At 36.8% G+C, this 27,705-nt stretch overlaps 1 long non-coding RNA gene across 1 annotated transcript in view; it reads left to right on the top strand.

Moving 5' to 3' along the window:
• Positions 1-27,705, top strand: part of LOC136834950 (uncharacterized) — a 322,137-nt gene that overhangs the window by 21,798 nt on the left and 272,634 nt on the right. The window contains exon 3 of the long non-coding RNA XR_010851935.1: positions 8,884-8,991. This is a non-coding gene — a long non-coding RNA (uncharacterized lncRNA). The remainder of the gene's footprint in view (positions 1-8,883; positions 8,992-27,705) is intronic.

Raw genomic sequence — 27,705 nt, forward strand, 5'->3', positions numbered from 1 at the left:
ATGTTTTCTTGATAAAATAAACGTGTCAGGCAATTATTTTTACTAATTAAATATTCACATATATATAGGTTTATTTACTTTCTGAGAGGCATAACATGTGGAGATTAAAAGGATAACGTTTATCATCACCAATTCATAAGTCAAGCATCGTGCTGTAATAAATATCCAAGAAATCTTACGGGGTTAAGTCATAAAACAACTTCTCAGCAAGTTTGAGTTAGGTAACGAAAAATAGGAAACATATATATATATATATATATAAACAAAAAGTATATATATATATATATATATATATATATATATATATATATATATATATATATATATATATATATATATTTACATATATATATATATATATATATATATATATATATATATATATATATATATATATATATATATATATATATATATATGTGTGTGTGTGTGTGTGTGTGTTTGTGTATTATAAATTACACTTCCGGACGATGATCAGACTTACCAAGAAGCAATTACAACATTAAAGGAACAGAAGGGACTTGAACCTAAACACATCAAGCAGCGGCCAGTTTCATATTGTCTTGATTAATTCGAGTTGAATTGAGCTATCAGTTCCAGTGAAATTTCAGTTCGATTTCAAATAAATTCCTGTCATATTTTCTGATATTTATAAAATGGCAGGAACTGTTCTCTTTTTTTTTTTTTTTTTTCTTGTGGCCATGTGCGTCTGCATTTTATTGCCTATTATTGGTGTCCACCAGCTCTCTCTCTCTCTCTCTCTCTCTCTCTCTCTCTCTCTCTCTCTCTCTCTCTCCCAGAAGGGCGAGCATCTCTAACAATAGAATCGCTGAGCTTTCATTTATTTTTTTTCTACTCGCATTCAGGGGCCTTTTTATCTTTCTTTGTCAAAGTGAGAGAGAGAGAGAGAGAGAGAGAGAGAGAGAGAGAGAGAGAGAGAGAGAGTTCTATATATAGATGTAAATGTTGATAAAAATAGATAAACTCCTGTGGTCCATTTGTGCTTTTGTCGTTTCGGTTTTCTTTTTAATCTTTGCGTAGGCAGAAAGGGACTCTAGACGCATAGTTACGTTTATTAAAGCCTACTTTCCTCTAGGATCTCTTTCTCTCTCTCCGGCTTTCTCTCTTACTATATAAGAGACGAGAGTTCGATCCCTGGGAGGAAAAAACGACTTGGGTCCTTTTTCTGACCTAGGCAGTGATTTCGGTATGGTACTTGGTGGTTAGTCGACCTTTGGTGGGTAACAGCCAGGGTCGATAAGGTCTTTGTGGTAGTAATCGTGGCTCAAAACAATTGCTGAGAGCCTGAAAGTTATCACCTTGTGGAGCAACCTACCTCTCTCTCTCTCTCTCTCTCTCTCTCTCTCTCTCTCTCTCCCTAAGGGTTATCAGGCTTCGTGACTGCCTGGGTCACTGATGCTGTGTGTATATATAAATATACATACATATACATATATATATATATATATATATATATATATATATATATATATATATATATATATATACAGTATTAACTATATATATATATATATATATACTGTATATATATGATAAGCAAAAACAAATCTCAGGTAATTAACTATTATATATATATATATATATATATATATATATATATATATATATATATATATATACCAGGTGTTTTGAAATTAGAGCCTTAGAGCCCCCTCCACAGAACAAATGGAAAGTTATGAAGTTTTCTGCTATAGCCTATCTCCAAGTACATTATTTCAAGTTTCTATTAAGCTATTTTTCATTTTACATTTCTTGTATTTTCAGACTGAGTGACAAGTTAGATACAGCCATGGCTAACGACTTGGAGGAAATCAGATGGATTGACCGAATCCGGGCTATAACCTTCAGAGAGGCCAGGGATGTTGGCGCATCCTTCATTTCACGTTCCTGGATAGCTAAGTACATTAAAAGAGATGAATCCTTTGTTAAAAGAAACTGGAACAAAAATCCAAATTATGACTGTCATCGCGAAAAGAGTGAGAATCTTGGAAGGCCTGAAGTCCTTTCTCTGGAGTCAAAAGACATCATAGCTGAGGCAGTGGGTAGACCAAGAAAGTCTTTATGTAAATTGGTGCTTGAACCAGAAACAAAAAGGGGAAAGAAGAGAAGTTATAGTGCTGTATATCGTGAGTTGAAAAAATCTGGTATCAAGCCATTTCATGCTATCAGCAAGCCCAACATCACTCAGCAACAGAGAGAAGACCTTGCATGGTTTTGTGGTTCATTTCTTAAAGATTGGGATGAAACTGACTTTCTCCATGTTGCTGCATCAGATGAATTCTTCATTTACACAGTCAGGAAGCCAAATCATAAAAATTACATCATTTGGGCTGCAAAGTTGGATGATATCAGCGATGACGTGCGCTGTCGCCAATTTGTGAAATTTTCTGAATGTTTGGGAATTTTTTCTGTTTCACAGCCAAACAGTTAATGTGGATCATCAAAGAAAAAGGACAGTCATGGAATGACGAATACTTCAGAGAAACTGTGCTTACTGGTGGGGTATTTCCTTTCCTCAAAGATCCTGAAAATGTGTTATCTGTTGAAGAAGTCACACTTTTGCATGATAAGGCACCATGTTTCAAGGCTCTTCAGACACAGGAGCTGCTTCGAAACAGTGGTATCGATTTTTTCTCGTCAAGTGAATATCCAGGTAGCTCCCCTGACCTTAATGTGTGTGAAAACATTGGTTGTATCTTAAAGGATCATGTTGAAGCGCACACAGTGAACTATGATGGTATACCAAGCCTCGACGACCTGCGAAGAGAGGTGACCGAAGTGCTCAGGGAAATGGGGTTTATGTCTCAGCTCTTTTGCGATTTGCTGAAATCATACCCCTCAAGAATGCAGGCTGTGGTACAGGCAGTTGGAGGCCACACAAAATATTAAATACTCAGAGAGAAACTTAAATAAATACCTGTTCTGAATTACTTTTGTTTTTGTCCATATCAATTTTAGTTTATGCTGTAGGTGGGGGAGGGCTCTAATTTCGAAACACCCTGTATATATATTTATATGAAAAACAAAACTTAGGTATTTAGATAAACGTTTAACAGCATTATGACCCCACATACAAATTTCAGTATGCGTTCTACATACCGTAATCTGTACTAGGAAGTCTAGTGATATGAAGTGATATGAATAGGATGGCGCAAAGAAATTAGAGAATGATGATTGTGTAAAAGATTTTTTTTTATCTTTTTGTTTTGTGAAGTGTATATAGTATCATTTCTCCTATTACCAATCTAATTGGTAAAACCCCTCGCAAAAAATTACAGACTCCTTAATGCAGTATAACAACCTTATGTGATTCATTAACAAGCTATTGCTAGTTAAAAGATTTTCTTTTAAAAATTGCCATTTTATCTCTCCATGAAAAAAAATAGAAAAATTGAAATCATTTTCATGAAGTCTGGAAGCAATCGGGAACTTTCAAAGTAAGAATTACCACGATTTTCATTTCCACGTATATTCAGGAAGATACGCTGATAGTAATAGAAATGCTTCCAAAGGAAGATGATATTCATTAATTCCGGTCTGCTCGTCCGTCTTTTTCAGAAGACGTCTTTCATAATCACTTTGAGACAAGAAGCGAACGCGCGCCAAATGAAAAATACGAGTTTCTTGGAGTAGGACAAGGGGAAATCTAATATCTTCGCAATTTCGTTTTATTCCTCCGTGCGGTGTACGTTTTGCGGTGGAGGAGAACAAAGGGAGTCATGGAAAACCAAGAACAATATAATAACGGTGGAAAGACGTTACATTGGTTCCAATATAGATGTCGATGAGGAATTAAAGTGGGCGAAGGAGACGTCGCGGTTTCGTAAACCAGTTAACAAAGGATGACGATACATGGATGGTAGAGCGATGCCAAACTAAAAAGAGCTTGCTATGGTGCTTAAGTATATATATATATATATATATATATATATATATATATATATATTATTTATGTGTGTGTGTGTTTGTATTTATGTATATATTGTAGATATATGCATGTAATATGTATATATGTATATATATATATATATATTATATATATATATATATATATATATATATATATATATATATATATATATATATATATATATATATATATATATATATATATATATATATATATATATATATATATATATATATATATATATATATATATATATATATATATGTGTGTGTGTGTGTGTGTGTGTGTGTGTGTGTGTGTGTGTAACTTAAAACTTGCTTCTGCACTTACGAGCGTTATTTCTTTTCCAACCGAGATTAAATTTTTCTGCTCTATTTTATTTCCAAATAGTTTCATTTGTCATGAATATTTTGTTAACGTCAAGCGTAAAGTTGAGAATGTGATAGTATTTCTGTTAAAGGGCGAAATGTAGTTTGTTCTATTTTCTTTAGACATGCATTCATTTAATTTTCTTTTACTCTTTAGTGGAGAATAAAAGCTGTAAAAGGTGAGTAAATTTCTAAAATATATTTCTCTCCGGTTTGGCAACAATGTATTGTCCTAAAATGTATGTTATCTAGAAATACTTACTCATCTGTTAGGATAATTGACTCACTCATTATGCATCCAATCCAATCTTTTTACTCATAACTTATTCATGAATGTATTATGTTTAATCCATCATTTGCTGTCGAATGAGAGAGAGAGAGAGAGAGAGAGAGAGAGAGAGAGAGAGAGAGAGAGAGAGAGAGAGAGAGAGAGAGAGAGAGAGAGAGCAATATTATTTTGCATTACATTTGCATGTTAATAAAATTTGAGAACACACTCTAAATGTAATGCAGATTAATCGTCTACTAATGCATCAGCATCCCAGTGTAATTATATACCGTTGGACGGAAATAGTTTGATTAATTACTACTTAATCGTAAAATTCAATCGGTCATGATTAATCTAATCGCAGATTTCGATGGAAGTCAACACCTGAGCTTCATGGTTTTACTGCCAGTCTTTTAAAAGGATTTCTTTCCTGATTATTTGCTTATACTCTCATTTTTACTATTGTTAATTTCTCTACATTTTATCAGTTCTATAGCATAGAATTATAAGTATATTCATCACTCCATAGCAGAAGTGATTTTCGTTTTGTCTTTAAAAACACGCCAGTCTTTTTCAGCAGTTCAAATTATGACTGTAACACTGTCATCACCTTTGCAAGCTCGTCGTCAATGTAGAAATAAAATTATATTCTTGAAGATTTAGCTGGTTAATTTCTATGTCTTTAATTAGTATGATGTGTACATTTCAAGTTTTCCACTTGAATTTTCTTGATTTTTTACCAGGCTTTTCTTCATAGTTTGTTTCTCCCGAAAACAGAGAAGCGACTATATTATTCCAGCTAATAACAGCTATATTTATGCCTTTCCATTTTTGTGAGAGAGCTCCTTACAGTCTTCTTTTTTCGACCTTATTAGTCCCACTGTATAGTAGGGTCGGCGGCTCAAGTCAACTTTCTCCATCTATTCTATTCCTTGCATCTTCTTCTCCCAGTCCCACCTCACCCATATCCCTCCTCGCCACATCTATCCATCTGATCCACTGACGCCCCACACTCCTCCTCCCCATCACTGGCGTGTTCTTAGCTCTCTTGATTGGTTCCACCTCCTCTCTTCTTATTACATGGTCATAGTATCTCAGACGAGCTACATACAATGTGATGCCTTAATTCCTTAACCAGTCAAAATTAGAATCAAAATACACTTTCTATGAAGACGGTGTACCACCCGAAGAACAGTGTAACACAACGTCCTTTATTATATGGTAAAAAAATGTAGACAGAGGAAGTGTGAACGTTCAGCTTAAAATCTGAACATGTTTTTGACACTTCTAACTGGGGGACCAAAGTTTTCTTGAATGTCTTTGTTTAAGTTTTTACATGACTCCATAAGCAACAAGAGCACCCAGTAAAGAGCGTAGCTCCGCAAAGGTCAGTGTGTACTTAAGCTCCCTTTGCTGTATAGAGAGAGAGAGAGAGAGAGAGAGAGAGAGAGAGAGAGAGAGAGTCGTTCTGCTTTCCAGCCTCATAACCCCAAAAAATGAATCCTATGGGATTCCCCGGTTAAAGGATCGCCCTTCATTATCCTTTCCCTCAGTCGGGCCCAGGATTCATATAAATTCTGTTGCAATGGCCCCTGGCTTTATAATTGGTTTTGACGGGAAGTAAGCCGATCTTTATTTCACTGGCGGGCTCGAGTTCTACGTCTTTTGACCTCATATCGAAATGACCTTCATTTAAACTCGCACAGCATGATTCCTAAAACTACCCGATGAAGCTTTCCGCTGAGCCACGCGCAGCAACCCAGACAAAAGCCGCTAACTTAGGAAGCCTCATATTGCAGAAAGGAAATCAGCCGGATTTGTTTTCATATTCAATTAATATGTGTTGGTGCTCTCAGTCTGATCCTGATTAACGCTTGAAAGCGAGCTTTTGTAATCTTATTCCGTAATCCAAAGGAAATATGTTTAGATATTGCGAATTTAGCCTTATTCAACGATAATCTGTGAGAGCATGCTGCAAAATAATGTGGTAAGCAATGGCATCTATAATTAACATTTTCGCTTAGTTTTACGGGTGTCGCACTCATCACGAAGGGAAGACGGGGGAGGAAATATACGTAATATTTTTGCTTCGTGTAAAGTGTTTAGTGGCTCGAGACATGTATGGAAATTTTAATGTAATACATCGGAAATGATGAAGTATCCCTGTTTTTTCTTCGCTGTCTTTTACTTTTTCACATATGGGTATTTTGTTCTGTGGAGGCCTGCTTTCAAGGAAGTGTTCTGCAAAGAATGATGCAGATTTTGAAAATGAATAATAAGAGAAACCGAGAGACTTAGAAAAATTTAGGCCACACAGTAAAGTCGAAAGCCGAAATATCTCACATTTCGGCGAAATATGCCAGAATAAAACAACGTTTAATCCGGAATTAATTATTTATTTTCTCAAAAATCTTTTTATGGCCTATAACGTGATATCCCAAGAAAAATGAAAGGGTCACGGAAATGTCGTCCTGATTCGAACTTTCATAGATAGAGACTAAACATTCGTTCATAGAAAGGATGATAAACATTTGTTCATAGAAAGGATGATAAACATTTGTTCATAGAAAGGATGATAAACATTTGTTCATAGAAAGGATGATAAACATTTGTTCATAGAAAGGATGATAAACAGTTGTTCATAGAAAGGTTGATAAACATTTGTTCATAGAAAGGATGCGACTCCGGGGAGAAAAAGACAGCTGGAATAAGAGACTTCGACAGTTGTGGGACAAGGGGCGATTGACTGAAAGCCTAAGGCTCTTGTTACACAAGGCAAGCGGTATGGGAGTATCTTTTACGTTATCTGACGGGAAGTAAGTCGGGAACATAGCATTTCGGAATCATAGGAACTGTTTTCCTTTCGTTACTGCGTTTATTGCAATTAAGAAGTTTTTAATGAGGGAATACATTTTAGTAATCTCAGCGGTATAATTTGATCATATCAATAATAAAATAAAAAATCTGAGATAACTAAAGGATGACTTGTCTTCGACACAGTAATAAACTTCGTGTACATTTGGAATTTCTGTACCATCATGGTCTATTAAGTACTTTGTTATATGGAAATTGTATCTTTATACAGCAGCAGCGATAGCATCTCTGCATTTTCACAAAGGTTAGCTCTGCTTTAGCTAAATCAAACCTACAGGGACTTCGTTAAATCACAGTAAAAGTTTATTCTGTTCGCATCGAGGGAGAAATGATCTCCTCAGCGCTTAAAGGTGCGTTCTGGTTACACTTCATAGGGAACAAAAAATGGCCGGCAGTCCTCCTTTGGAAATCATAATTAATTGCGGGAATGCGTTGACCCAACACGTTCGCCTGGAGGTAAGAAAAGAAATAAAAAGCTCTCAAATTAATTATTTTCTTCTCCTCATTCCCTTCCATTTTCTTAATTGTCAGGGTGAGTAATTCTTCGAGGTGAATAATAGACCTTGAGTTGATTTGATAGATCTAATTCCAATACTCGCACCCTTTCTTTTTCGACGTCGGCGAGAAGGTGTTACTAAGAGGTTCCCAACCCCGTGATTGAGTTTTGCTAAGAGGTCGAGACTAACGGGAGGGGGATGGCGGGATGGGTGCAAGAATGGGAATGAGAAGCTAGAGATGGCTCTTGGATGGAGGAGAATGGAGTCGAAAGCTTCCGGCCTGGCGAAGTGGGGTCGCGAGAAAGGCCCAAATGCGGCTTCCAGACGACTCGAAACCAATCTAGGTAATAGCGGGCAGGATATCTCGGGGGAATTTAACGCCTCATCGAAGACGTAGCCACGACGGACAGGGAGCTCATTCTTTGTTCGATGTCTCCAAATGATCTTGTTCAGGTGCCGGAGACTCACGTTTTAGAGGTGCTAACTTAAGCCGAGCTGACTGAATGTGCGGGAACATGCGTGAACTGGATTCCATTTCGCGCGCGTTCAAGCGCGACTTCCTTGTCTGGCTGCTTGATTTCAATTTAAAGTAAACATTTCTGGTTCTGATATAAGAAGAAAATTCCTGACCGAGGTGTCTCCTATTTATTTCCTTCAGTATGCTTTGGACTTATGCGGTGGTTTTTATACGTATCCCCGCCTCCAAATTAACAGTTAGAAAGAGCTCATTAATGCTTGATTATCGTTGCCTAATGATTTGAAATCTTTGTTCTAATCATGTAGACCCCTTCATTATTGTCCTCAGCAGATGACATGGTCACGAATACTTTTATTATTGTTTTTGGAGAGTTCTGAGAGATGCTTTGAAAAATCGAAAACAAAGATTAAATTAAAATTGCAAGAATTTAATCCCCTGGAAACAACTGAATTTTCTTATAATTTCAGATGATCGAACTATTGATGTGAAACAAAGAAGTATTAAAATTTAAGAGTAATCTTGACGCATGCGGACACGGAACTAACAAGAGATTGATGAACTCAGTATTCAATGCCGTAAGTAATTTTGTTTTGTTGTATTGCTCTACAGATAATTCCACCGAGTGTAGTTTACCAAACGGCTAACTGTGTAGTTAACAACTATATTGTTACTGTTTAATTTAACTTCATGATATTTCTCCATTTCATTTATAATTATTTTATCTTATCGAAGATTATTCTGTAGAGTCTTGCAAAGTGACAGAACTTCCAGCAAAATAATTATAGTAACGCTTATCTAGATAAGCAGCGTGTCGACTTTTATTATTTGAGGTTACAAGATCAATATCATGCTCTTGAATAATTCTTGAAGGGCGTATAAATTGATGGACTGAGGGCTTAAAAAGTTCTAGTTGCACGCAAGCAAGCGTTCACTTGCGGCGCCGTTTTCCAGATCAGAAGATTTATTGTAATCAAAAGTGTCAACTGTGTGAATTCTGCGCCTCTTAAAAGCTTCCTAAGGCCGATATCCGAGTTACCGTCTCAGCAGTTTCCATCGTCGTTCTTATACATTTTGAGCTGGATAAGTTACTGTAACTAAATCAGTTATGAGAAAAAACACTGGCAAAGAGTTTCGCTCATTTTCACAGTAAACTAAATTCGTGTCATTGGGCGCTAAAAGGAAACATGTATACACCAATCGGTTTCAACTTTAATTTACAATGGACCAGATTTATTCAGATTTCATTTTCTAGCGAGTGGTTTTTCCTTGACGTAGATAAATCTGCAAAGTTAAAATTGTAACAATGCAAATTTGGGTCGAAATGGAGCGAAACAATACCTTAAAATACCCTGTCATCTGTGGTAACATAAAGCGAAATGGTGTGTGGGCCACTTTGTGATTATCTGATAATATACTAAAATGAAGTTTTACGATAACGATAACCAAAAAAATGTGCACACTCTCGCTAAAAAAAAAACAAGACTCCCTACAAAGCAACGTCCGAAAATGTGAAAGTTTAAAGTGTCGAAGCGCCAAAGTTTAGCTATGATTGAATATGTTTGGGAAAAACAGATACATGCTAATACATACGTGTCACAGGAATCGATTATATAATTCGTCATAAAAGCCTGGACCGAGCGTTACCGATTTCACAGGATGAAGTAAAATCTACGGTAAACACCCATACTATTTCACTCGAGACATCGATTGGCTCCGGGTGACACTTTTATATAAAGTTATAGGTCACCTTTGGTTTCATTTTCTCTTTTCGATAAACACCGGACTTTCCATTTTCGGAAAAATATTCTTTTTATATCAGTGAAGTTACAAGCAAGTCTTATACGTTTGCGAAATAACGGATATCACTCAAAATTCATAAAAATGGTACAGGAAAGCGGTAGTGTCCCGTGAGAATGACAAAATTAAAATACTGCTGCGTATACATGTTGGAGCATTAAGAAACAGTTTCAAACTAATACGCAGTGGTTTCAATGTCGTTATCAACTATCATTTTATATATATGTATATAACACATATATAATATTCAGATATATACATATATATATATATATATATATATATATATATATATATATATATATATATATATATATATATATATATATATATATATATATATATATATATATATTCTTCTTAAGGTGTGACATGTTTTCCTGCTTTGAGTTTATCTTAGTGGACTACACCTTGATGAGAGGCGTAGGCTTTGCCTTACCTTGCCCCTACTTTTAAACAATTTTTGCTATTTCATTAGTTATTTTAGTCAGAAATGTATCATCCATCAATTTTGGTACTCAAAAAGATCTCTCTCTCTCTCTCTCTCTCTCTCTCTCTCTCTCTCTCTCTCTCTCTCTCTCTCTCTCTCTCTCTCTCTTATCGGTGTGTCAGTCCATTCATAAATATTCAACTGTTATTACTTGTGTAGTGTTATCGCATGTATTTCAATAACTAAGGCCCAGAAGAAGGCCTTTTATTTAGCGCTAAACTTCGTCTCATTCAAAGGCGATGCGCTCGATGCACTTGATGACCGCGTAATATTTCATGTGCGATAAATCGTGGCTGAAAGGAAAATGAAAGGGAATTTTCATATGAATAGTTGCCATATCCATTGTCTCATGTACAAAATCACCCCAACGACATATTCTACGCTCTACCGTGATAAATGTTCCGAATACTTTTCCGTACGCGAAGTAGAGGTGCTAAATCACGGTAATAGAGCCAGACGCAGCCTTTCGCCTCATACTGGCAATCTACCCATACATGGGATCAATATGAATAACTCTCTCCGCCAGATGTTCCGGCCCTACTTCAAAGGGTATCCATGTAGGAGCCATTTCTTTCCTATCTTTGGTCTCCATTCGCGTCCTATTCAGTAGACATCAAACGTCCTTTTCTCGTTCGGGAGGTTTTTTTGGGAGTATTTTTCGGAGTTTCAAAGGAGATATTACTCTCTTGTCCTCTAAGTAATGATGGGACCATATTTTTCAGTAGCATGGAGTAAGATGTAATTCAGCTACTGACTTTTATTTTGTTAGACATGTTAAAAAGTACCTCAAATAGGGGGGTCTTCAAAGTAATTGCTACATAGACGTTGTAAAGTTACTATTAAGCACAGTTTGACCAGTGAAACAGATTATCAGAAGCGCAGTTTATTGCTCTTCCCTCTTGATTATAAATGATTTCAGTCAATTTATGGCTTTCGGTGGACGAACAACAAGTTTCAGTAAAAAAGAGAAAAGTGTTTTTCATGGTATATGAATAAAGCAGGAAACACACACACATCCATATATACGTATATATATATAGATTTATATATACATATACTCGTATATGTATATATAATATATATACACATATATATTATATATATAAATATATATATGTATATATATAAATATATAACTATATATAGAAGTGAATGTTTGTATGTTTGTTTGTCCATCATAGGAATCCGAACCGCTTGACAGACCCAGAGAAAATTTTGCACACGGCCTCTATGTCACTCCAGAAAGGGGTTTAACTCAAAATCAAACCCCTACCCTGTGACAGACATATAAACACAGACAAAACAAATTAAATTTTCGCTCTTACGTCGCCTTTTCCTTCAATGTTACTGGATTAATTCTCATTTGTCTCCTGACGCTCCACCTTTTATTCCATACGCTGTCAGACGTATGGTTAACCTACAACAATAAATCCAAATCCACCTATAACATGAAATTTTTATCAGAATTTACGTGAATTTTGACCATAATTTATGATAATTATTAATATAAGTATTAAACATATACCTCACTGCTTGGTTGTATTGCTAAATTAAATATTTTTTGCTTCGTTACAAAACATATTTCATAGCTATAAAGCAACGAGCTCAAACCAACAGGTCATAGGATTTTCTCCCTAAACAGTTGTCTTCATCATTCGCGCAATCGTAGTAGCCGCTAGCTCAACATGGCTTGCAAGATGTATGATGACAGTATATCCTTTTTCTTTATTAGTTCAAATGCGAATTTTCTCCTTAATTCGATCGTTTCTTCTTCGTTTTTGTCTTCGGAATTCGTTACAGCGACCACTTCGTAGTGTGAAGATGACGTGTATCGTTATAGATTCGGTTTAAATGAGGTTTATGGGGTGTTTTGGCAACAACAATTCACTTCACTGTTGTTGCACGAGAAATAGACCTTCTCCCCTCCCACACACACACAAACACAGACACACCTGAGTGCGAATTGTAGAAATACAATATTTTTTATTTGTTGACTTTGTTCAGTGGAGATGCTTTTTATTCTCTTCTGATGGAGGAACGTAACTTCGCCTCCCCCTTCCCTCCCCCTCTATCTTCCCCTCACCCTCCCCTCCCCTTCCCCTCCGATTCGCCTTCCCTCTTCCCTTCTTTTTCCCTCCCTCCTCCCCTCCTCCTTTCCCTTCCTCCTCCTCCCCCCCCTCCCTTTCCTTCCCCCTCCCACTCTCCCTTCTCCTTCCCTCCCCTACACGTATACTGTCATTCAGTTTTCCCAGGCAGCAGGTTGGTCAGCTAGTGTGTGTGTGTGTGTGTGTGTGTGTGTGTGTATATATATATATATATATATATATATATATATATATATATATATATATATATATATATATATATATATATATATATAATATAATGAGAGAGAGAGAGAGAGAGAGAGAGAGAGAGAGAGAGAGAGAGAGAGAGAGAGAGAGAGATAATGAAGTCGGTATGAAAATCATTTGTTAGTCACTGAGAAAATGCCACCGGGAAAGGTATGACAGAATCGCAACTATGTTTCACTGGTATCGTAACGCTTGCTAATTGTCTGGCCAAACCTCATCAAACCCGGCTAGACTGGTGTTAACCTTTATCTTTTTCCGTCTGGTCACGAACTTCTTCATACAATACTGTTTAGCAAACACATGACTGGGTTATTCTAACAAAACATCTCTCAACATTCTTGCCTAGTCTTAATAGACGAAGCAAAGAACTGATTTCGCGTTACTTCAGTCAAGAGGAGCAGACGGTATATTTGAGAAATTACGATATTATAGAAGGGAGGTGAAACCACTAAAAGATTCATTCATTCTCGGAAAAAGAAACCATTTTTGAATGCATAAGTACATTCACTGTCCCCATATGTGTATGCAAATGTAAGATCACAAATTCTTTAAAATGCCAACAGGTCATCCAGCATTTTGAAATGAACAGCAACAAGAAGAGCAGTTGATAGAGTGCATACTTCTTGGGTTACGCAACTGACGGTGTGGGCTCTCGGGTACCTTGCACGGAAGGTTGGCGCAGTTAAAATCGTCTGAGGTAACGATATGGTTTCCATGAGCCAAATCGTCATCCCCCCAAATTTTATCTTTAAATGTCACGCAATGAATGTTTTCATTCGCAGGCATCGAATTCTTTCCCCCATGTCCTCGAGAGAACACTCCAATTTGCGCACACAGTCACATAAGAATGAGAACGTAACCTCTTTGCCTTACGGAACAATAACAGGAGGAATTTCATCATCGTAAGCACTGCTTTAATTTATGCGTGAAGTCTCACAACGACTGAAGGCATATGTGTGTATGCCGTTGTGAAAGTGGGAGATCTGTGCACGTGTGAGCTTGAATATTGGAAAAATGCAAGGTCAAACCCAGCAAGAACCTCTGATGTGTCTAGACAGGCAGACCAAACAAAACATTTGCATTTCCCGATCTGCTACGAATTAGCAAAATGATACTTACTAAACGTAAATTAATATAATTTATAGGACAATAATCCCTCTGTATCCAGTCTGCTTAATACATATCCCGGACTAATCCTTTTCCCGCGAAAAAATTTATTTGTCTGAGACAAAATCGAAGTATTTCACGGGTTTAATGTGGACATTATGTTTTTAATTACGGAAGGGAATCATTGCAAACATGCATTTATTTCTTTTTTCTCTGATTTAGTAGAGTTCCTCTGCCCGAAATATAAATAGAATTTGATAGAAAGCGACTCTTGAATGCTACATTTAGGAAATTTTTCTCCTGAAGACTGAAGAAAGGCCATCACAGCATATGATTTATCTGCTTGGATCTTTGTTCGTTGATGAATTTAGATTTTGAAAGTGGAACTAACTGGTATTTAGAAAACATTATCAACAAAATAATGATGCTGAAACAGCTCCAATACTTAATACACCGTCCTGTTGAAGCTCGTCGAACAGGATGAATTAGCACAGACCAAACGATCTGTACAGAGAACTTAATGTTTTTAGAAGAAGGGAGTGACACTACACCGGGAATTACATCAATATCACTTTTTATTAAAAATAAGTGAAAAATGCGCGGAAGTTTCTTTGGCTCAATCGAGTTTTCTGTACAGCCGCTACAGCGTATACTCAAAGCCACCGAAAATAGATCTATCTTTCGGTGGTCTCGGTATAATGCTGTATGAGCCGCGGCCCATGAAACTTTAACCACGGCCCGGTGGTGGCTTATCCTATCGTTGCCAGAAGCACGATTATGGCTAACTTAAACCTTAAGTAAAATAAAAACTAGTGATGCTAGAAGGTTGTAATTTTGTATGTTTGATGATTGAGGGGTGGATGATCAACATACCAATTTGCAGCCCTCTAGCTTCAGTAGGTTTTAAGATCTGAGGGCGGACAGAAAAAGTCAGGGCAGAATAAAGTGCGAACGGACAGGCAAAGCCGCCACAATAGTTTTCTTTACACAGAACTAAAAAAAAAAAATAGAAGAACAAGAAAAACAAATGTTTTGTAAACTCGCAATCCTGGCATTTACTCTAGGATGAGCCACAACTGCTACTAAATCTCCTTTGGCGCAGTTCGATTTCCGTATACCCGTCAAGGTGCACTGAGAATAAAGGCTTTCACCTTCAGGTTGAACTTAGTTAAATTGATCAGGTCTCTTGATTTGAAGAGAGAGCGTTCAGATGTCGATGCAGCTCTGTCCCTTTCTTAAATTGTGATAAAACCGAAAGACTGTTAGCTTTCTTGCCATCCAAATGACGATTTGTTTGAAACACTTTAAATAAACTTGTTATTTGCTGCATTTAAGGACAGGCCAAAAAGTATGCATTGTATTGTGAATCATTTTAACACATTAATGAATGTCACATGAAAAGTGACTTACTATGTCGTCTACACAGGCATGTAAAAGAGCTTTTCATGAAAGCAAGGATGAGGCCGACAAAAACTTTTGGGCGGAAGAAAAAGTTTCCTGGTTAGCACGATCGGTAATGCGAGTTGAAACCACTTGAGGACAGAAACGTATTCTCTCATTTAATTGCCAGTTACACATACAGACAGACAGACACACACATACACATAAATACAGAAACTGAATAACTGAATATTACGTCGTTATGGCTAAAATTAGAAAAGGTAAATTATATTTCATAAAAACAGGTACATTCTTTTGCATTTCTGTGTAAAAGTTTGTGCTTGGTAATTTTCACTGATTTCATATAATCTTAGTTGCACGTTCGTGAGTTATTACAGTATAATATATTATTGCTAAATTCCGGGAGGAAGTGAAAGTTCCGACAATGGACGAAGCCAAGAAGAAAAGAAAGGAGAAGAAATTATCTGCAGAGTTCTTGACTCTGAGTGAAGCAGGTGATATCTTCCGCGGCTGTCTTCCCATTCTTTTGTCTTCTCTTACTGTCTTACAAAAGACATATCAACAAACAAAGACAAGATAAGATAAGTCGCCTTCTCGAAAGGCCGGAGAAGAGGGAAGAAAAAATAGGGGCTCAGGAAATAGTTTTTTTTTTTTCGGAGAAGCTGATAATATTCTTCGTGGAGTTATTAAAGAAAATAATAGAGTTTCCTACTCAATTAGGTCTTCTGTTGTTTGTAGATTTGTTGAGTACTTTGGCTGTTTTTCCTCGTCTTTTTCGCAGAGGCTGTAGTTCTTGTATTTGCCCTGAACCTGCAGACTTCGGTGTCGCTTTGTTTTAGTCACTAAGGTTCACTGAGCCATGAGGTATGAAATAACTTTCGTTTACATTTCTCAGAATTTACGAAACAAAGAAAATAAGTGATTTTGACTTGCAGTTTAATTGTTGCTTCGACATAATCTTTGGCAGAAAACGTTTATTGTTTCTTGGCTTTTTGTTTAGAAATGTTTCCGATGTTTTAAATGTTTTAGTTATGAAGAGAAAGTCTGCTTAAAGGACTTTAAGAATCAGTACTCTAAAGTACAGCAGCCGTAATGATCCTTATGCAAATGAGCAATATATATATATATATATATATATATATATATATATATATATATATATATATATATATATATATATATATATATATATATATATATATACATATATATACTGTATATATGCAAGTCCATACTGTCGATAACTCATGCGGTGCAATGTAGGCATTTCTTAAGGTTCTTTGCAGCGTCCCTTCGGCCCATAGGTGCAACCCCTTTCATTCCTCTAACTGTACCTCAGTTCATATTCTCTTCGAGCTTGCTTTCCGCCCTCTCCTAACAATTGATTCATTGTGCAACTGCGAGGTTTCCCCTTGTTACACCTTTCAAACTTGTTTTACTGTCAATTTCCGTTTCAGCGCTGGATGACCTCATAGGTCCCGGTGCTTGGCCCTTGGGCCTAAATTCTATATTTTATTCTATTCTATACCGTCGATAAAGACAGTAACGTAGAGGCGGTCAAGACGACAAGGAGAAAGCATGCGTAGGAGAAATAATGAGTTCATCCCGAACAATAGCAATGTCAGACAAAATAACAAAGGATTCTTTTTAAATCTGAGGTGTAAAAAAACTAGCCCAGAAAAATGTTTTCATGATAAAGTTTTCTTGACTACAAAAACAAAAGTTGAAGGGCAAATATGGTACAAGCACCCTACTTTACATAAAGGTGTACTTAATGTGCACATAAACATGATATTGGCTCTTATTGGAAAGGAAATTGCTTCCAGTGTCAAATATTCTTCCTTAAATTTCAATGGCATAGTCGCTGCTGGCGCCTACTCGGCAAAATCTCACGACTGAATAAGAGCAGTTTTAGAAAAAGGGATGAGACGCTTAACGAAAAACAATCGCCCACGCACAGATGCACAAACATATACTGGGAAATTTCATTTACTGGGCATATATATGTAATGATAAGGTAAATGTATGACAATAACACCCTGTTATTCTTCGGATATTGCACATTAAAGAAACTAAACGTCTGTATGTATGTGTGTGTGTGTGTGTGTGAGTATGTAAAAGGAGAAGCTGGGTAGAGGGGCTGCTGGGGGTAGATGCAAGAATGGGTATGGGATAAATGAATACTCGAACAAAGGTGGGAAAAGTCGATGTGTCAGACTAAGCAAGACAACGCCACTGCATTTCCAAGTTCTGTTACGAATGAACGAAAACGATACGTAATGAGCATAAATATCATTTATTGGCCAATACTCGCCTGTGTACTTAATCTGCCAAATACATATCTCACCAAAATTCATGTCCTACAAGCAAAACAATTGGAAAATGTGTATTCGTCCGCAAAAAAAAAAAAAAAAAAGCCATTTCACTGGGTAAATGTGAGTGACCCGTTTTTAGTTAGGAAAATGGGCATTGTAAACATTCATGATATTTCCTTTATTTCCTATCTAACTGGTTTATTTTGTGCGAAATATTATTAGCGAGTAAACAGAAATCGATACTTGAAAGCCAAAACTTGGACACGGAAGGCACAGAAGACAAGATTTGCACACTTGCATGTCTGTTCACCATTTAAATTTCGATTTTGTTAAATATATTAATTAAAGTTTAATCTAAATAAATATGTTGCCTTCATATATGTCCGCGTCGCGAATGAATATCTCTTTGCTCCTCGAGAGTGAGCAACAACTGCTGCCAAATCTCCTTCAGAGGAATTCGACTCTTATTCAACCGAGGAGGTACACTGAGACTGAAAGTAATCAGCCTCAGGCCAAAGTTGATTAAACTTATCAAGTCCTAGGACTTGGAGAGAGAGAGAGAGAGAGAGAGAGAGAGAGAGAGAGAGAGAGAGAGAGAGAGAGAGAGAGAGAGAGATATTTTCAGTTTCAGCTGTCGACACTATCTGATGAAAGTGAATTTTCTTATGAGAGGTTAACAGATGTATGAGAGCTTTTGTACTTTTTTACCTCGAAGGCTTGAGGTGTCTAGAACACATTCATTATTTGCTATCCTTTAAGACTAGACTTTCCTAGGAAAGAGATGACCATGCTTAGGTTTATTCAGTTTGTACGTAGCAAAGCAGTGAATATTGATTTGCACGAATAAATACAACGGAAAAGCTCAGATCCAAAATCAAAATAATTTAGATGGTCGTCTTCGTACGCTTCTAGTGCTATTTTTAGGAGAAGAATTTCATTGCATTTCGTTATGCAAAAATATTTTGAATTAATCTCATTGATGTCATGCAAAATAATTCACCACATCCATGGCAATTGAGGACATGATAAATTATTCATGAATTCAAAAATAAAGCAAAAGTTACGACGACGGATGAAGGAGCGCTGGAGCGAAAACTTTCGAAAGGGCTCTTGGTTTTGATCTGGATATGGCATGTCTTCCATAGCTGTGTTCACATGCTTTTATCTTGATGTGTCGTCTTACAAAAGATATTTCAGCATGCACAAACAGGATATGCCCCTTAGGGGAGTAGTGCCGTCAGTGCATTTCACGCACTTAAGGTTCTTTGCAGCTTCCCTTCGGCCCGTAGCTACGACCCCTTTCATTCCTTTTACTGTGCCTCCGTTCATATTTCCTTTCTTCCATCTTATTTTCCACCCTCTTCTAACAGTTGATTCATAGCGCAACTGCGAGGTTTTCCTCTTGTTACACCTTTCAAACCTTTTTACTCTCAGTTTCCGTTTCAGCGCTGAATGACCTCATAGGTCCCAGCGCTTGGCCTTTGGCCTAAATTTATATTCTATCTATCCAAACAGGATATGGTAATAAGCCATCTCCTAGAAAGCCCCTGCGAGAGGAGAATAGAACAGAGGCTTCGGTAGTCGCGTGACTTTGTAAACTCCCGGATGTTTTTCCTTGTCTTTCTCTTAGCTGTTTTCTTATTTTGCTTAATAACTGAGGCTTCAGTAACGCGTTTCCTATGGTTCTATTTTCCTACTTATACGTGGCAATAAAACAAATACCTTTTTTGTCCATAGCGCCGAGACCTAGGGAATCAAAAAAGTAAAAACTTTGACTTCGGAATAAGTGTCAGCTCTGACATTTTTTTTTTTGTAAAATGGTTAATTTTCTTTTTATTGTTTTGCACAGATATTTATAAGTGCATAAGCTACGGAAAGGCAACATTTGTTGCACTGCAGCTATAACCAGTTTTATGCAAATGCATTTATATCTCAAGATCTTTTATATATTGTATACATATTTACATATATATACAGTATATGCAGATATCATATATATATTATATATATATATACAGATATATGTATATATATGTTTATACCTGTATATATATACACATACATACAAATTCAAATATAAATAAAATATACTTCAGGTAATGCCTCAGTCCCTTTTCTAAAAGGTGTCGAGACACTACCCAAAATATAAGGCTTATTCTTTCTCATTTCCTTTCTTTTATATGGGCTAATTCCGTCTTCATTTCATCTCCTTTTTCAATTTTCAATATATATATATATACACATACATATATACATATATAGTCATTTTTATCCCAACCATACTCTCATAATTATCTTTTATCCCAAAAAAATTTTATACTTTTTTTTTTTTAAATCAGAAAACAGTAATGATACTCCACAAGAGAGAGCGCTGGAACAGACTCTGAGTTATGAGTCGAATCTACTTATTTCTTTCGTTCTAAAAAATCGCTTTAATTTTGTTTTTACTCTAAGACTATGTAGAAATGTAGTGTCATAGGCAAAGCGATGTTGAAGCCTCCAATTACCAGGCCAAACACCACAATCAAAAAGTTCTGAGAGAAAGCGGAAAAAACACAGCTAGGAACTCCCTCAGTCAAGTCACGCAAAGACTCGACAAATAACGAGGGAGATAATTGATTCGGAACTGATACATTTTCTTTTATACTACAAAGAATATTATCATCTTCTCCAGAAAAAACTCTGCCACCATAGCCTTTTCTTCTTCCTTTTTTCTTCTCTGGGTCTTCGAGAAGGCAAATCGTATTCTTTGTTTGTTTGTTGATATGCCCTTTGTAAGAAAACAAGGAAGACAAAAGAATGAGAAGACATCCATGAAAGATTGATCACACCACGATCAAAGCCAAGAACTCTTCAGGAAGTGTTCATCCCGTCTTTGCTTCATCCGTCATCGTAACTTTTACCTTCGCAAATAATTTAAAAACAGCCTGATATATGATGTTCTAATAAGTCAAGGACGTGGATTATGAGATTACAGGAGGCCAGCGAAAAGGAATTCGGCAGATTTTCTCATAATAAAGCGTGTCGATATTTCTCGCAGAATAATAATGCCGGAAGACTTACAAAGACTGGCCTGGAAATATTATGAATCTTGATATCAGCTTTCTAATTTGATTCATTCTAACAAATTAATGTTTGTTTTATTTTGATAAATGCAAATATGAATATCTTTCAGCAAAGTTACGTTTTTCGATAAAACACTGGTCTTGAAGGACTGCGAATAACGAGGTTATTCAAAACATTTCAACAAATTTAAGGTAAAAAGGTACGAAAAATGAGTCCATCGCTGGTTAATCTCTCTGAGGAAAATTCACTTCATTATAATTTTAAAAAAGAAGTTAGATAGTGTTGACACCTAAACCTAAAGAGCTCTCTCTCTCTCTCTCTCTCTCTCTCTCTCTCTCTCTCTCTCTCTCTCTCTCTCTCTCTCTCTCTCTCTCTCTCTCTGACTTGATAAGTTTATTCTACTTTAGCCTGAGGCTGACTATTTTCTGTTGCAGTGTCCCTCCTCGGGTGTATTGGACTCGAATTATGCCGAAGGGGATTTGGCAGCAATTGTTGCTCAATCTAGAGATAATATTTATTCTATTAACAGGCAGATAAATAAGCTTACAACACACACGTTTGTGTCTTGTTTTCCTCATTTTGTTAGGTATTATAGAATATTACCCAACATGTTTTTCGAAATCGAAATTTAAGCGATATTAGACATTCAAACGTACTAACTTGTTTGCTGCTCCTTTTAACTCAGCCCTGCAGCAAAAAATGTCCTAAATTTTGCATTTAAGTATCGCTTTCTATTTACCTGTTATCAATAATTCGTACAGCAGAAAATCTATTAAATCAGGAAAAAAAGATATATAATGGATGTTTATAATGACTCCATTTCCTAATTGAAAAGAGGACGTTCACATTAACCTCGCGAAATAGTTCGATTTTGTTGCGGACAAATACATTTTTCGCAGGAGAGGAATTAAGATGAGATATGTATTTGGCAAATTAAATACAGAGGGGATTATTGTCCCATAAATTATATTTACGCTCAGTACGTATCGCTTTCGTTAATTCGCAACAGAACTTGGAAGCATTATGGCTTTGCCTGCCGGGTCTGGTCTGGTCCATCGACTGCTCCTGCTGGTGTCCCGCCATTCGTGTGTCCAATATCCATTCTTGGACTCAACCCCCTCCCCGTCCCAATTCCCCCCATTCCCTTTTCACATACTGTTACACACTCTTACAAACAGTCAGTTCCTTTGATAGGAAATGAATGAATGTTGTTGTTGTAATGATACAAGAGACATATACGTTATTATTACCGCCATGAGAACTCTACCTCAGCCGTTTTCAGCTGTGTCAGCCTTTAAGTAAAAGGAACCCGAAAAGCCTCCACCCTCACTTCAGTAACAGAATTCAATAGCAACTCTTACCTCCGACAGCAAGGTCAGGCCGAGAATATGTTTTCTTTTAAAACAAGATTTCTAGAAGATCCCGATAGCTCGCCGGATCTGGTAGATAAAAGTCTCAGAGGTGTTGCATTATACATCATGTATGATTTTTCCTTCGTACATTTGAATTTATAAATGATGCACTAACAAAGGAATGCATCAATGCACTCAGACAGTCTTCTTTTCCAAGAAAAAGAAACATCTGCGTGAATCCTTTGTACAAAAATCTATGCTTTCAGCTGTCGTAAAATCTACACAAAACACTTATCAACTTCTATCTTTCTTCTAAGACCCAAAAAGCTTGTCTTCATTAGTTGAGCACTTTTCGTTCATAAGATTGCAGAGTCAAAATCTCTATATATATTCGCTGACTCTCGTCAGCAGTATATCTTTGGCTACTCGTATTCATACTTTGTTTAGTACCTCCAGATTTTAATTCCGAAATGTTATCCCTTCCTGCTCATCTTCCCTTCTTAAAATTAATTTCAACATTTCCAGTTTTGTTCAGGTTTTCAAGAAAACCGAACCAATTGCCAGTTATCCTTTTTCGCAAAAATCAGATCTCGAAAGTTGTTTCTGTCTGTCGTTATTGTCATATTTGTTTTTCAAGATGCTACGTAAGCCATACTTCCACCAGTCTATCTCACTGCGTGAACCTGGCACTTTCACATCAACTTCTATAGCTTCGTCTGTTGACCTGAAGTGAGGATGTTGACTGATGATTGTGGGTCTGGGAAACGGTACTAAATAATGCCGTTCTCAACCGAAAATTAATACTAGCAGACAGCATGTGAGGAGAAGTTATCAGTGTAATCGTCAAGCCTGGCTCACACCATCACGAGACATCAGTTTGTAATAAAATGCCTATAGTTTCTTTCGTGTCATTCACATCTCGGTTCACTGGGTGTCTAGTAGGGTTTCTAGTAGGAAGTAAAAACGAAAAAATCTCTTGAATAACCTCGATGCATAATCTAAAATAGTGGGTAACCCAGAAACAAAATTTCCTGAAGTTCATACAATAATACATTATTGCTGTTTTATAGAGCACGCACATTCTAGTTCTCTTCTCTTTTAAAACCATTATGCTACAAGATTGCCAAAGTAACAATGTTACCAAAGTACTTCAAGTTAGTGTATTTCACTTCTTTTGCAGGGAAAAAATTAATTGTGGTTAGTCGTTTTCATTAATAACAAAGATTCCCCTTAATTGTCAATAAAAAAATTTTTCGTAAAAAAAAGCCATTCAATCTTTTTAACATCAGTTAGACGAGAATATAAGGGAAAGATATACAACGTTTTTACTGAAAACCGTAACGAGAGATGGAGAAACATTTTCCCTTTCGTTTTATAACAACTGGCTGGATGAAAATGAAATGTATACAAAACACAAATTTATTGAAAGAGAGACTAATTTCATCTCTGAAATCTGACATTCCTTAAAGCTTTCCAGATACAAATAATGTTTTCCCAAAGCAAAATTTAAATAGAAATCCAACCAGCAAACAATTAGGATGCCAACACAACGGCCCCAAGTGCATGCAACACCATGGCTTCTCAAGTTGTCAACGCTTGCCAGAGTTTTGATGTGCGAACGAAACGTTACAAAAAAATACATATATACTTTTGAGGTTGGGCGTAAGAGAAAATTGCCTACGAAATCCTTTTCGATAAAATCCTCTTTGGTAATCCTTGTCTTTGTACTTTAACGCACCCAAAAGCTTCTGAGACTTTTATAAAATAAAAAAAAAATGGCCTGCTATTTTTTACAAAGGGTAGAGTCGGAGGAAGTATCAAGTTACAAGTCAAATCTGCTTACTTTTCTTTCGGGATTCTCAGAATTGTAAACGAAAAAGGTAATTTATTTTCCCTTTTCGTTATAACGCATGGCTAAATAGGAGTAGTGCCAAAGAAAAAGCGACACTCGATCCTCGGTTGTCAAGACAAAAACAACAGTCAAAAGCCTTTGAGAGAAAGATGAGGAAAAACAGCCAGGAGCTCACACAGGCAGGTCATGCAACAACTCGGCAAACAACAAAGGAGCTAATTGTGTGGCAAACTTATATTTTCTCTAGTAACTCCACAAAGAGTATTATCAGCTTCTCCCGCCAAAAAAAGAGAGAAAAAACTCTGCTACCAGAGCTTCTCTCTCTCTCTCTCTCTCTCTCTCTCTCTCTCTCTCTCTCTCTCTCTCTCTCTCTCTCTTCGTTTTTCCCCCTCTTCCCTGGGCTTTCGAGAAGGTGACTTATCTTGTCTTTGTAGGACAACAAGAGAAGACAAAAGAGTGGGAAGACAGCCATGGAAGATATATCCTAAGGCGAAAACCTCTGCGGAAAATTTCCTCCTCTCTTTTCATCTTCGCTTCATCCATCGTCGTAACTTTCACTTTCTCGAGGAATGTAGGAATATATTATGTTCTAATAAGTCACGAACGCGCAAATGAGATTGTATGAAATCGGTGAAAATCAAGGCTGAATATATCTGCAATACGAACCAGTCTTTTACTGAGAAACGTACGAGGATTTTCGTAAATAATCTTTTGAAGTATAATGTTCTCTTTGGCCAAGGTTAGTTGACAACAAAGCAATATTTAATTGTATATTCAGATGCATTACCGACCACGCCACAACAGAAAGCATTTTTCTCCCCTTCGAAAGTCAGTGCCACGTATGTGCCTACCCTCAAGCATATTTTCACATAAAGCTCTCTCGCTTTCCAGTGCAGGTGACATTGTAAAGTACTTACCGCATGATGTATACGAATGTGTAAAAAAAGGGATTAAAATTTCATGTGCACCAATATCTATTAGCTACGTTACTTCTCGCTGTGCAAAGCCTACGTTAAAAGACAGTAAATAACAACAGTATATTCAGACCACCTAAAAAAAATCGCTATTTGAGATTGCACGACAGCTATCCCACAATTATCAACCCTCCAAAGCAAAGTCTTTCAGTTTTAGTATAGTTTAAGAAAGCGGCAATATTGTGCCGACATCCAAAACAGATGTATATCTCTCTCTGTCTCGCTCTCTCTCACCAAATCCTTAGATTTGATCAGTTTAACCAACTTAAGCGCTGTGAAGAAAACCTTTAATCTCGGAAAACCTTTTCGCGTGAATAGGACTTGAATTGCGCAGAAGAGGGATTTGGCATCCTTGTAGCTTATCGTGGAGAAGCAAAGATACAGTATTCATTTAAGCAACGGACAGGTGTGCAAACTTACCGAACTAAGGTTGACTCGCTCGTTTTTCAGATCGTTTCTGACAGTTATGTCGAATATTAATCATTGCTACCTTCGACATCGGAACTCATGGAGCGAACAGATATGCCAACAGATAAACTGAATGCTTTGCTGTTTCTGTTCTTCAGCTTCCCTGGGAAAATGTTCGAAATTTCACAACAAAGTATCGCTTTCTGTTTGCCTGCTGTTATTATTTCGCGCGGCAAAAATCGGCTAAATCAGTGAAAAAAGAAAAACGGAGCCATAAAAATAATGACTCCATTCCATAATTGAAAACATGGCGTCCGCATTAACCCCATGAAATAGTCCGATTTAACTGCGGCCATTGACATTTTTTTCGCAGGCAAGGCATTACGGTGAGGTATGTATTTACCAGATTAAATACAGAGGAGATTCTTGTCTAATAAATTATATTCACCCTCACTACGTATCGTTTTTGCCAATTCGTAACAGAACCCGGAAATGCGATGGTTTTGTTGGTTTTGCTCGTGCAGACACGTCAGTTGCTCTTGCTACTAAACCACAATCTCTGAAGTACATACTGTATATACACTTACACGTTTAATCAGTTTTATGGGTCATATAAATTATGAATTGTTGTCATGAAGAAGACGAATTTGTTATTGCTTAATCCGTTAAGGATGCGCGCGCGCGCGTGTGTGTGTGGCGAGTGTGTGGTTTTTGAAAGGCCGTTCGCGTTAGTGACTGTACGTGAGTTAGCACCTCTCAAGAGTATGGGAACATATATGTCAAAAGTGAAGAGATTCACGCAGCTAGGTCAGGCAGGCAAAACCATTATACTTCTAAGTTCTTTTACGAATTAGAAAATAAATACGATACTTACTGAACGCAAATATAATCTATACGACAACAATCCCCTCTGTATTTGCTTTGCCAAATACATGTCTCGCCCTAATTCCTATTTGTGAAAAAATGTATTTGTCCGCAACAAAATCGAACTATTTCCCGAGGTTAATGTGGACGTCATTTTTTCAATTAGGAAATGGAGTCATTATAATCATCCATGATATTTCTCTTTTTCTGATTTTGCAGATTTTCTGTTACACGAATTATTGATAACGGGTAAATAGAAAGCGATACTTACATGCTGAATTTTCAACATTTTCCTCAGGAAGGCTGAATAAAAGCACAGAAAATATATGATTTGTCTGCTTGCCAGTCTTGTCTTTGCTTGGATTTCGATTGCATAGCTGGACTGTGTGGGTTGCTGTTTTTCCTTGTCTAATCTAAAGAAGTTTTCGAATATTTTTCTGCGCTAATAATTGGAGGCCTCATTATTCCTTTGTCCATGGCATAGTAAGGAGGTCTAGCTTAGAACTCATTGTCAACTCTGACACTCAGTTTTGTAGAAAATGGTAACTTTTAATTTTTTTTTTTGCTTGAAAAAGTCTCTGAAATTTAAGTGTGTCAGTCAAGCAGATAAGGATGGGATAAGAAGATTTATTTGACTAGTATTGTAAAAGTAATAGGTTTGTTTTGGAGAACAGCAAATGGCGGTTGGAGTGGGGCGGTCTCGGGAAACGTGTACGAGCCCCCTCTGCCATAAACTTGCAATTACAAAGGCTGGTACATTCACTTACATAATATGCTTATTAATAGCGCGTCGAATACCTCTCACTCACTGTGCTCATATTGATATGGGCGCCGGTACTGGGTGTTTCAGTATTGATGAGTATTCATGTAAGTGAACGAACCAGCCAATTTTGTTGGAAGCTTATAGCAGAGGGGATTCATCCACGTCTCAGAGAGCTCTCTCTCTCTCTCTCTCTCTCTCTCTCTCTCTCTCTATATATATATATATATATATATATATAGAGAGAGAGAGAGAGAGAGAGAGAGAGAAAGGGAGACACGTGGACGAATCCCCTCTTCTATAAACTTCCAACAAAATTGGCTGGTTCGTTCACTTACATGAATACTCATCAACAGAGGGTCTAATACCTCTCACTCACTGCTCATATTCATTCTTACCGAAGCGACCCCTGGGTGTTTCAGTACCGGCGCCCCATGTCAATATGAGCATAGTGAGTGAGAGGTATTCGACGCGCTGTTAATGTGCATATTATGTAAGCGAATGTACTGGCCTATATATATATATATATATATATATATATATATATAT

Source organism: Macrobrachium rosenbergii, chromosome 4 (genome assembly GCF_040412425.1).
Source record: "Macrobrachium rosenbergii isolate ZJJX-2024 chromosome 4, ASM4041242v1, whole genome shotgun sequence".
NCBI classification, from domain to species: domain Eukaryota; kingdom Metazoa; phylum Arthropoda; class Malacostraca; order Decapoda; family Palaemonidae; genus Macrobrachium; species Macrobrachium rosenbergii.